Raw genomic sequence first — 11777 nt, forward strand, 5'->3', positions numbered from 1 at the left:
ACTGCTATGTATAGAGTTGTTAAAAAACTTAAAAGTGTAAAGGACAACATAAGACTCTGGAATAAATCCAGCTTCAGGAACATTTTTGAGGCCAAAGGCAAAGTCCAGGAAGACCTTAAAGAAATACAAGCTCAAATCTAGAAAGATGGATTCAATACTGTGTCTATTGCTGATGAAAATGAAACTCTCAAAAAATACCATGACATCATTGCCAAAGAGGAAACCTTCTAGAAGCAAAGATCCAGATGCATCTGGCTTATGGAAGGAGACAAGAACACAAGATTCTTCCATATGTTGATGATCAAGCATAAAGCAGTCAATAGGGTCACTAAACTTGTGGTTGATAATGGGGAGATCACCAAGGAGGATGAAATCAGGATTGAAGCTAAAAGGTTTTTCTCGGATTCGCTAAGAAGGGATGAGAGGCTGGATGCTGAAGCTCAATCTTCCTTCCTTCATAACATTCCTTATCTCATTGATGAGCAAAAGAATGCCTCCTTTTCTTCCATTCCTTCGACTTGGGAAATCAAAAATGTTGTCTTCTCCTTTGAGGGAAATAAAGCACCAGGCCGAGATGGATTTCCCATGTTTTTTTTTCAAGACTTTTGGGACATTATCAGGAAAGATGTCTCCAATGAGGTCAAGGAATTTTTTGGGGCTAGAAAAATTCTGAAAGAAATCAATGGCACTTTTATTGCTCTCATCCCTAAAATTCAAGGTGCTGACTATATGGACAAATTTAAACCCATCAGTCTTTGCAATTCCTTTTATAAAATTATCTCGAAGGTTCTTACCTCCATATTGTTGTCTGTCCTCCCTGATATTATAACCCGCCAACAAAATGTCTTTTTCCCTAGTCATCAAATCCTTGACTCGATTATTACTATCCATGAGAATATCCACTCTCTTGTCAAAGCTAAGAAGCAGGGTCTCATCCTCAAGCTTGATCTCTCTAAAGCCTACGATAGGGTTGACTAGTCTTTTCTCATGAAGGTTCTTAAGTCCTTTGGTTTCTCCTCCAGAGTTTTGGATCTCATCACCCATCTTACCACCTCTGCCTCTTCTGTTGTCCTTGTCAATGGCTCCCCTTCCCCCTTCATCCAAGCTTCAAGAGGTCTTAGGTAAGAGGATCCTATCTCTCCCATCCTCTTCATTATTATGGCAGAATGTTTTGGAAGGACTATGGAAAGTTTGGTATTGCAAGGCTCGTTTAAGGGTCTCCACCCTTCCTTAGCCGATCTTGTTTGTTCTCATCAATAATTTGTCAATGATACTATTATCATGTGGGAATCTAGTATATCTGAAGCTAAAATCCTGAAGAAAACTCTTTGTAAATTTGCCTCTGCTTCTGGCCAGCTAATCAACTGGACAAAAAGTGAAGTTTTTTTCATCAACTCCCCTGAGAGAAGACAACAAAGAATTAGTAGAATCCTAGAGTGTCGGATTTTTGATTTTCCTGCTACCTACTTTGGAATCCCCATGGGCACTGCTCCTCTTGAATCCTTCTGGAGTTCATTAGTGGACAAATTCAATAAAAGGTTAGCTGGCTGGAAAGGAGCTCTCCTAAGTAACGCTGGCAAGCTCCAACTTCTTAAAGCTTCTCTTAAAAATATTTCGATTTATGCTCTTAGCCTCTTCAGAATTCCAGTTAAGTATGCTGATGCAATCGAGAAAATTCAAAGAAGATTCCTTTGGTCTGGGGTTGAAGATAAGAAAAGAATGTCTTTGGTGGCTTGGGACTAGGTTTGCAGACAAAAGAGAAAAGGTGGTTTGGGATTCAGGAGAATCGGAACCTTAAATGAAGCTCTCCTATCCAAACAAGTCTGGAGAATATTCCATTTTGATACTGAATGGTGTAAATTTTGGCGAAGTAAGTACTCTTTAGTCCTCTTCTCTTTCTTCTTTTATCAAATATGATTTTAGCATCAATTGATCCCACATATGGAATCATGCCTCTAAATGTAAATAAAGTCTAGCCAAAGGAGTGATCTCGAAAGTTGGAAATGGTAGGAAAGTTAAATTTTGGGAGGATCCTTGGCTGTTTGATAAACCTTTAATTGAAAACAATGATTGGCCCCCCTATGCTCCCTGCTATATTAGAACTTTTGCTTCCTTAGTTGCTAATTACTGGATTGGCAAAAATTGGAAGAACATTGAAAGCATCCATCCCAGCTTGTCTAAGCTCAAGATCCATATGTCAGTGGTTTGGTTGAACAAAGAGGTGGATTCCTTGATATGGAAACATGACCCCAAAGGTACCTTAACTGTTTCCTCTATGTATGGTGTCTTGTCCCCCTCTCTTTCAGATAACTCCTTTTGGTCTTGTAAAGCGGAAAAATCGCGATCGAATCCTAGTTGCTCTCCCCTCTTCCAACTCCGAGGAGAGAGAAGGGAGGTTAACTAGGGTTGATGGTTTTTCACTTAAGGGAGAGACTTTACATTCAAAAGAGGGGTTGAAACCCACAAGATCCAATCCCACACAATGCAAGATTGGATGCTAAATGAATTTCAAGGGTTAAGAAAGCAAGGCTACCCTCTTTTGTAAAGAATGTGCATAGGAGAATTAAGCTAGGAATGCATAGAAAGTGATAAAGATTCGCTTATAAACTGAGATAGGGATATAGGATGAAGCTACGGACCTGGAATTAGCAGTAAAATGTCGATACGGCGCTGTCCTGCAAATTTGAGCAAAAGTCGCTGGGACGATGGCGCCCGACCACCACGGTCCTCCAAAAAATCCGCGAAACGAAGGGGGATCTGTTCGTCTTTGCACAAGGATTCCAGATCTTCAATTTCAGCTGCGTACCTGCAACCTACACACAGAAAAGCGAAGACGATTGGGGGGTTAGGGATTAGGGGTTTGTGTTTAGGTAAAACCCCAGTTTTGGAATTAACCAAGAAATGAGCAAGTGCTGTAAATGTAAATGACTGTAATGTAAAACAAGTACTAATACCTTGTTCTAAGGATGTTTGTATCCTTATGCGCGAAGGTTTAGATGTTGTTGTTTGTTGTATTGTTGTAATATGTAGCATGTAGTAAGTGATCTCCTCTTCAATGGTTGAATCCTTGTCTTGAATGCAACACTTAGCCTTGAATGGAGGCTTAGAAGGAATGCTTGAGTGCTTGAATGCTTGAATGTTTGAATCTTGCTTTCGCCTTTTTTTCATCCACCCAAATGAGAGAGGAAAATGTAGTTTATATACTTGTCAATTAGGGCTGATAGACTGATTTTCCCGACCTTAGGCCGACCAGGAAACAATAATTTCCAAATTGCAAACAAAAAGACCCGAAGTCCCCTTAGGAGACTGGGCCCAAAATAGGCCCAGGGACTAGGGCGCTGGGCGCCATGGTCCTGGGGGACCAGGGTGCTGGGCGCTCTAGTCCCACCTCCCGGGACAGCAGGGTGCAAGGAGGTTCAGGCCAGGGTGCTTGAAAAATGAAGTTTTTAGTGTCGTGAGCAAGTTTCGGGGTCTCCATTCAGGTTGCGTGTTGCATCGCCATCGTGAAGACCGAAATGCAGTCAAAATTGCAAGTGTCGCAATTTTAGGACACTACATTTAGCCCCCACTTTAGCGGGAGTATGTATGCTCATACTTCCGGTAAAGTACAAGGAAACAACATTGAAAGACTTTCACCACGTCAAGGAGGCAAGACACACCAAGCCCCCAGTGGATTAAGGATCTTACGACTTCGATTGACAAAGTAAAAGGGAAGATCACGAGGGAGAACCATGACTGTCAGTAGTAAGGTTCCCTCACTATGAGTCATGCAAGAGAAATACCAAAAATTTTCAAGGCAAAGCTAAGTTCGCCAATAAATTTTCAAATATCTTAAAGGGATAGTCAGGGTGTATGCCCCCCTATGTTAAAGCGATCGCACATGCCTCAACGGGGGTGATTGTTTTAACGTAGTGATACACATAAGAAATGAGAAGGAAAGGAGCACGTTATCACAAAGATTTAGCCCCCAAGTGTGAGATAAACCCAAGGATAATAGGCACAAAACAGAAAGCACAAGGTGACTTCGCTTTCCTCGAGGTCAGTATGCTGTATGATAATTCATGTATATATCATATGTATGTATGCATAATTGTTCTTCATTCCCCAATCAAGGAAGGCAACCTAGAAGAAGGGAACACATGTGTCTTTTGAGTCAACATGAGAGACACCAAAAGAGATCTCAATGCTTTGCATCGTCCTCAAGTAGACAACACTAAGGACGACAAATAGAAGAATGAGAATAACATATAGAAGAAGTAACACAAGAGAGGAGGAGAGAATCTGCTATGCTAATGTTACTAGTCTAGCACGTCATCTACCCCCCGATCTTGCTGATCAATGTTTCGGGAAGGCAGGGAACATGCTAGAGGAGGAATATCCAACACAACAGATGGAGCTATCACAAGATCCAAACAAGGGCTATGTTCATGTTCCAAGCCACATTGTTCTTGTCTAGGAGCTAGGATAAGTGCTTTAGAAAATTCATTAGATAAATGGTTATCAACATCAACAAGTTCATATTCACTATCAGAAGCAAGAGAAGTAACATTTTCATCATGAATAACATTTTCATCAAGATCATCATCAAGATTTATAAAAATAGGATTTTTAACTCGCACAGGATCAAGACCATCATGCATCTTATGTTTAGGAGATTTAGGCTCAATGTCCGGCTGAGGAGAAAATGGAATAATGCTTGTTGAAGGTGTCTTTGGAGATTGTAAAGTTTGAGAAGCGGCTGCTTGAGCCCTAAGACGATGCTTTCATCGACGTTCGCGTGCAGAATGATTACGTCTAGTCTTAGTAGGAAGTGGAGAAGATTGAGGAGGAGGAATATTCTCATCCCTATCACTTGGGTGTTTAGGTTGTGGTCTCTTAGGCTGAATAATAGGAGAAGAAGAAGGTCTCTTCTCTCTATAAAAGGAAGGAGGAGGAACTGCTCCGTATAAAGGAGGAATATTTGGTTTAGGAAGGAGACCAAGTCCATCATGACGAGGAGGTATAGGTCTACTCTTAGAAGGTTTATTAGGTATAGACATAGTCACATCCATAGGGATGGGTTGAGAATCTTCTTGAGGAAAGATATTGGTTTTATCTTTCAAAGGAAGAACTTCCTTCTCAAGAATGATAGGAATGTCAAGTTTGGGTGTTCTAGGTTCACTTAGAGATAGGATCATATCTGTTTTCCACTTTTGATAAGATTTGAAAAGATGATCACTTCACGGAGGAAGAGATTGAAATTGTTTAGGCCAAAAGTAATCAATAGGAACACTAGAGGTTCTTTCGGCTGGTTTAAAGAGACTATGATTGACAGTAACAACTTCACCATTATGGGGAAATTTCAAACACTTATGTATAGGAGAAGCAATAGCTTTCATGGAAGATAGCCAAGGATAGCCAAGCTTCACACGAAATTGTTCAGAAGATGGAATAATAGCAAAGTTCACATCAAGGGATTTGTTATGGACCTCAATGGGCAATGTAATAGAACCAATCGCAGGAGAAGAAAATGCATCAAATAATTTCACAATCACATCTGTTTTGTCATAGATTACTTGATTCAATTGCAAAGTAAAAAGAAATTCTTCAGTAATAACATTAACCATGCACGAAGGATCAATAAGCACTCCACGGCAAGGCGTATTCTTGACTTTTGCAACTATGTATAAAGGACCATCAGGTGCCCCGATAGTTTCACGTGAATCAAATGTGATGGAAGGTTCTTCAGGGATTTCTTGCTGCTCTACAAAGTTAATCATATTCAGAGTCATAGACACAAGACCATCAGATGAGAGAGAGGAATCATTAGCCTCAATCGCATTAGAGGTATGAGAAGGTAATGGATCAGTAAAAATCTGAAGATTTTGGTTAGGAGGAGCTACAGATGTGTTGCCTTTATCATTCACTCCAGAAACAGAGATAGTATTATTATCAATCAAATCTTGAATTTTACCCTTTAAAGAAAAACATTTTTCAGTATCATGCCCAGGTTGACGATGAAAGTGACAAAAAGATTTGTGATCAAAATAAGGAGAAGTAATCTTTGCAGGATCAATGTGTCATACAGGAGGAAGAGTAAGCACATTTTGTTCCAATAACTTATTCATAATACTATGCAATGATTCATTCAAAGGAGTATACTTTCTTTCTTTCTTGAAAAATTTAGAAATAGGAGGCACACCTGATGCTGCATTCACATTGTTGTTGATGATGTTTTCATTGAATTTGATGGAATCTCTGTTCAGTTTAAACTTCCCAAATGGTTGTTGACTGCTATCACCCTTATCACTCGGAGCCATAGGATGCGATTGTTCCATTTGACTCACAGTCAGTTGATAATTGTGAAGAGTTGCACACAACTGTTGGAAAGAAGTAAACTCAGAAAATAGAAGTTTGTCTCGAATATCTTTTTGTAAATTAGAAATAAAGATTCTTTGAGTATCATTGTCAGGCACTGGAAAAGAAATTTGAGCATACAAATGCTTATATCTACCAATGAAATCAGTCACTTTTTCTTTAACACCTTGTTTACAATGCATTAAATCAATCAAAGTAACTTTAGGACTTATATTGTTTTGAAATTGTTGAATGAAAGCATTTGCAAGTTGTTCAAAAGAAGTAATAGAATAAGAAGGCAATGAGCAATACCATTGTAGGGCTTTATCTCTTAATGTTCTAGTAAACAGTTTTGCAAGCAACCTTTGGTCATAAGCAAAATCAGTACAAATTGTTTGAAAAGTCTTAACATGTGTTAGAGGATCACCTTTACCATTATAAAGCTCCAAATGCGGGATTTCAACATGTTTAGGAGGGATAGCTCGAACAATGTCAAGAGAAAGTGGGCTCGCAACATCAAATGTGGGCACACTAAACTTAGATTGATTCATAGAGGCAATTTGTTGCTGTAAAGAAGAGACAGTTTGTGCAAGATTGTTAATGGTAGCTTCAGTCGAAGAATTCATATTAGATGTGTTAGATTGAGATGGAAGTGTTATGTTATTGAAAGAAGGTAGAGAGTAAGGCAGTGGGACCCTATGATAGTTAGTCATAGGAGACAATTGGACAGGAGGAACACTACAAGGAGGAATGGAATGGTTAAATGAATTGCCCCCTTGCGTCATGTTCATTTGCGAAGATGTAATAGGAACACTCATTGAAGGAATGAATGAAGAAGTTGGATTGAATGATGGAAGAGGGTTAATTAAAGAAGAGGGATTGCCCCCATGACTAGTGATCACAGGGGGAATGTCTTGTATAGAGGTGGTCATTATGTTTGATGTAAAGGTAGGTATGCTAGCAATAGGAGTTGTCAAAGGAATAGAATGATTGACTTGAGTAGGAGGTTGTGTATAACCCAAAGATTCAGCGCAACTTTTCATAGGCATCACATTCGAATCCACAATGTGTGCAATACCACGCAAAATATCAATTCCATTCTTATCACTTTGAAGCATGCATTTTAGATCCTCAATTAAAGGAAGAGCTTGACTATCGGGATACTCATGAGACATCCATTGGTGAAAATCATCAAATTGGTTATCCAATTTTGAAAGTTGTTCAACAGAAACCTCATGGAGAGCTTCTTCATCATTAGGAGGATTAGAGGAATTACCCATGTCCTCGTTAAAAAGGCTATTCAAATTAGGTTCCATCTCCTCGGTAGTTAAACCTCGGAAAGACTTAATTCTACGGCTTCATCTAACAGGAATAGTGGAAGTAGGGCTTATTGTTGTAAAACTCATGCACTAGAAAGGGAGAGAAGATTTTGAATTTAGAGGTAGCAATTTTCAGTAGAATCAGCCAATTTTCCAGATTTAAGCTGTTAAATGCAATTACAACAGTCTCCTGAAATTTCGGAAAAAATGTCCGGGACCGTGGCGCTCGGAGTGCAACACGGTCCTTGCAACTTTTTTCGAAATTTGCAGGGATGAAAGTTATGATGATTTTAGAGCTAATCCGAAAAAAATGAGTAATTATACGATCTGTAGATAGGCCAAATTAAAGTTGCAATCTCAAAATTGAACCCTATCAAGATTGTCGAAAAATGCAAAATTTGAATTTTGAAAAAGAGAGGGAAACTGAAATTTTGAATTTTATGATTTTAGAGGGAATGCTAAGAGCAATGCAAATTTTGAAATTTAAAAATTGACTCAATTTCACGCAAAATTCAATTTTGAAAGCGGAAATCAAAGTTGTTGTAATTAAGCACTTAATTTCAAAAGTCACAAAATGCAAGAATTTGAATAAAGCACTGAAATTTCGAATGAATGCAAACACACTTTTCAAATTTAGGACAATAAGAAACACAATTTTGACATGAATTTCAGTTTTAATGATTTTTGAATATTTAGAAGCCTTAATCCAAGCAATCACAAGACCAACTTTGACTGTAAATTTGAAAGTGTTATAATTGATAAAAGCAACCAAAATTCTGGATTTTAGCAGGAAAATACAGTAAGATCTAGCTCCCGAAATTTCGGAAAAAAAGTCTGGGACGATGGCGCTCGGAGTGCACACGGTCCTCGCAACTTTTTTCCAAATTTTCAGGGATGAAAGATATTGTGATTTTATTGCGGAATCCAAAGTTACAGCTGATTTGGAGATGTTTTGATCGGTCAAATTGTCGGACAAAGGTTGAGTCAAGAGGGTTTCAAAAATTAGGGTTTTGACATTTAACCACTGAATTTTCAAAATTAAAGCACAAATATGATTTAATGATTTCTTATAGAAGGGCAGATCTGAAGCAAGCATTAACAATTAAATATTCCACAAATTCAATTACTAAAAGAAATTTTAGGGTTTTTATGCAATCACCTCTAAAATTTTGCAAAAGATCAAACATGGAAATGTAATCAAGGAATCCAATTTTCAGATCTAACCATGAATAATCAGAAAGGATGTTCACGTCGGGTTCACCAAAATGTAAAGCGGAAAAATCGCGATCGAACCCTAGTTGCTCTCCCCTCTTCCAACTCCGAGGAGAGAGAAGGGAGGTTCGCTAGGGTTGATGGTTTTTCACTTAAGGGAGAGACTTTACATTCAAAAGAGGGGTTGAAACCCACAAGATCCAATCCCACACAATGCAAGATTGGATGCTAAATGAATTTCAAGGGTTAAGAAAGCAAGGCTACCCTCTTTTGTAAAGAATGTGCATAGGAGAATTAAGCTAGGAATGCATAGAAAGTGATAAAGATTCGCTTATAAACTGAGATAGGGATATAGGATGAAGCTGCAGACCTGGAATTAGTAGTAAAATGTCGATTCGACGCTGTCCTACAAATTTGAGCAAAAGTCGCCAGGACGATGTCGCCCGACCGCCACGGTCCTCCGAAAAATCCGCGAAACGAAGGGGGATCTATTCGTCTCTGCACAAGGATTCCAGATCTTCAATTTCAGCCGCGTACCTGCAACCTACACATAGAAAATCGAAGACTATTAGGGGGTTAGGGATTAGGGGTTTGCCTTTAGGTCAAACCCCGGTTTTGGAATTAACCAAGAAATGAGCAAGTGCTGTAAATGTAAATGACTGTAATGTAAAACAAGTACTAATACCTTGTTCTAAGGATGTTTGTATCCTTATGCGCAAAGGTTTAGATGTTGTTGTTTGTTGTATTGTTGTAATATGTAGCATGTAGTATGTGATCTCCTCTTCAATGGTTGAATCCTTGTCTTGAATGCAACACTTAGCCTTGAATGGAGACTTAGAAGGAATGCTTGAATGCTTGAATGCTTGAATGTTTGAATCTTGCTTTCGCCTTTTTTTCATCCACCCAAATGAGAGAGGAAAATGTAGTTTATATACTTGTCAATTAGGGCTGATAGACTGATTTTCCCGACCTTAGGCCGACCAGGAAACAATAATTTCCAAATTGCAAACAAAAAGACCCGAAGTCCCCTTAGGAGACCGGGCCCAAAATAGGCCTAGGGACCAGGGCACTGGGCGCTCTGGTCCCACCTCCCGGGACAGCAGGGTGCAAGGAGGTTCAGGCCAGGGTTCTTGAAAAATGCAATTTTTAGTGTTGTGAGCAAGTTTCGGGGTCTCCATTCAGGTTGCGTGTTGCGTCGCCATCGTGAAGACCGAAATGTAGTCGAAATTGCAAGTGTCACAATTTTAGGATGCTACAGGTCTAAAGCTTGGATTAGAGGCCTAACCCCCAAAATAACTTCTTCTTCTGGACCATCCTACAAAACAAAATCTTGACCCTTGACAATCTAAAAAGTAGAGGCTTTGCCTTCCCAAATAGATGTGCTCTGTGCCTTAAGGAAGAAGAGTCTGTGGACCACCTTGCCATTCACTGTTCCTTCTTAACCTCTATTTGGGAAAGACTTATTAAAAGTTTTAATTTGGCCTGGGTGTTTCCCAAAACTATCAGTGATCTATTTTTCAACTAGAACATAAATTGGACTAACCCCTTTTTGAGATCATTGTGGCAGATTTCTCTTCCTCACATCTTGTGGGGTCTATGGAAAGAAAGAAATAACTGAATCTTCAGGGAAGTCTCCCTCAATCAAGATATTGTGTTCCAGAAAATTAAATGGGATATCCAGGAAAATATAGGGATCATTGAGGGTCCTTGTTTCTCAAATAACTCTCAGGAATCAACCAAGTGAGTGGAATATGCAGATTGTCAACAGACCTAACCCCATCCAAAATAAAAGGCTTGAAGTAAGATGGCAAACCCCCCCCAAATGGCTGGCTCAAAGTCAATTTTAATGGTGCTGCCAAAGGTAACCCGGGCCCTTCAGGTTGTGGAGTCGTTCTTAGAGACGACAAAGGAATATGCAAGGAAATGGTTGTTGTCCCTATTGGAACTCAAACTAACCATAAAGCTGAAGCTATGGCCACCCTCCAAGGCATCCTCCTAGCTAAAAAATGGAATTGTCCCTACCTCTGGATTGAAGGGGACTCAAACAACATAATTAATTATCTTAGGGGAATTACAAAACCTTCTTGGTTGATCTACAACATAATCATCACTGCTACAGAACTTATTAGCACATTTTAAAAAAGCTATATTTCCCACATTTATTGGGAGGCCAATGGCTCTGCTGACTGGGCAGCCAATGCGGCGGTAAATAAAGAGGAAAATATTATGTTGATGGGAGAACAAGGACTCCCCAAAAATGTCAGGAAAATCATTTCAAATGATCATTATAGAAGCACCCCAAATATTCTTGATGGAAATGATAATTATTAATAGTACTAAATTGAGAACTTCGAGTCATTATAGTAATAATAGACTCATTCATTATGATATCAATGCCAGTAGTTCTCACGCTTTCTAGGTAACTTTGATAGCTCCAAAAAGCTCTCAGGCTAATTTTCTCTGCAAGTTTCAAAATTTGGCTTTCAATAGTGAAAATATGGGCGGAAATAGGAGGAGATATGAACCGATTAGTTGTAAAGAATGGAAACAAAAGGATGAGGTTTTTGGTATTCTGCAAAAGGGAGGTTTCTCAAATTTTATGGAGAGACTCCATGGACGTGACGACAGAGTTACTAGTGTTTTCTGCAAAAATTGGAAAAATGGTATTCTAAAAATGGGAGACAAAATGGTGGAAATTGATGAAGATTTAATTGCTCAAGCCACAGGTCTCACAAGAGAAGGCTGTAACTTATACAAAGATAGGAAAGTTAGCAAGGAAGCAAATGAAAGATACCCATAAAGATACCCATCCATCGAGAAGGAGAAGAAATGACTGGTAAAGTTGAGCAAAACTTACTACTTGCCTAGGGCTTTCGCTAAACCCTGGCCGGAAGTTCTCTTTGTCTTAAT

This window comes from Cryptomeria japonica, chromosome 8 (genome assembly GCF_030272615.1).
Source record: "Cryptomeria japonica chromosome 8, Sugi_1.0, whole genome shotgun sequence".
In the NCBI taxonomy this organism is placed as follows: Eukaryota; Viridiplantae; Streptophyta; class Pinopsida; order Cupressales; family Cupressaceae; genus Cryptomeria; species Cryptomeria japonica.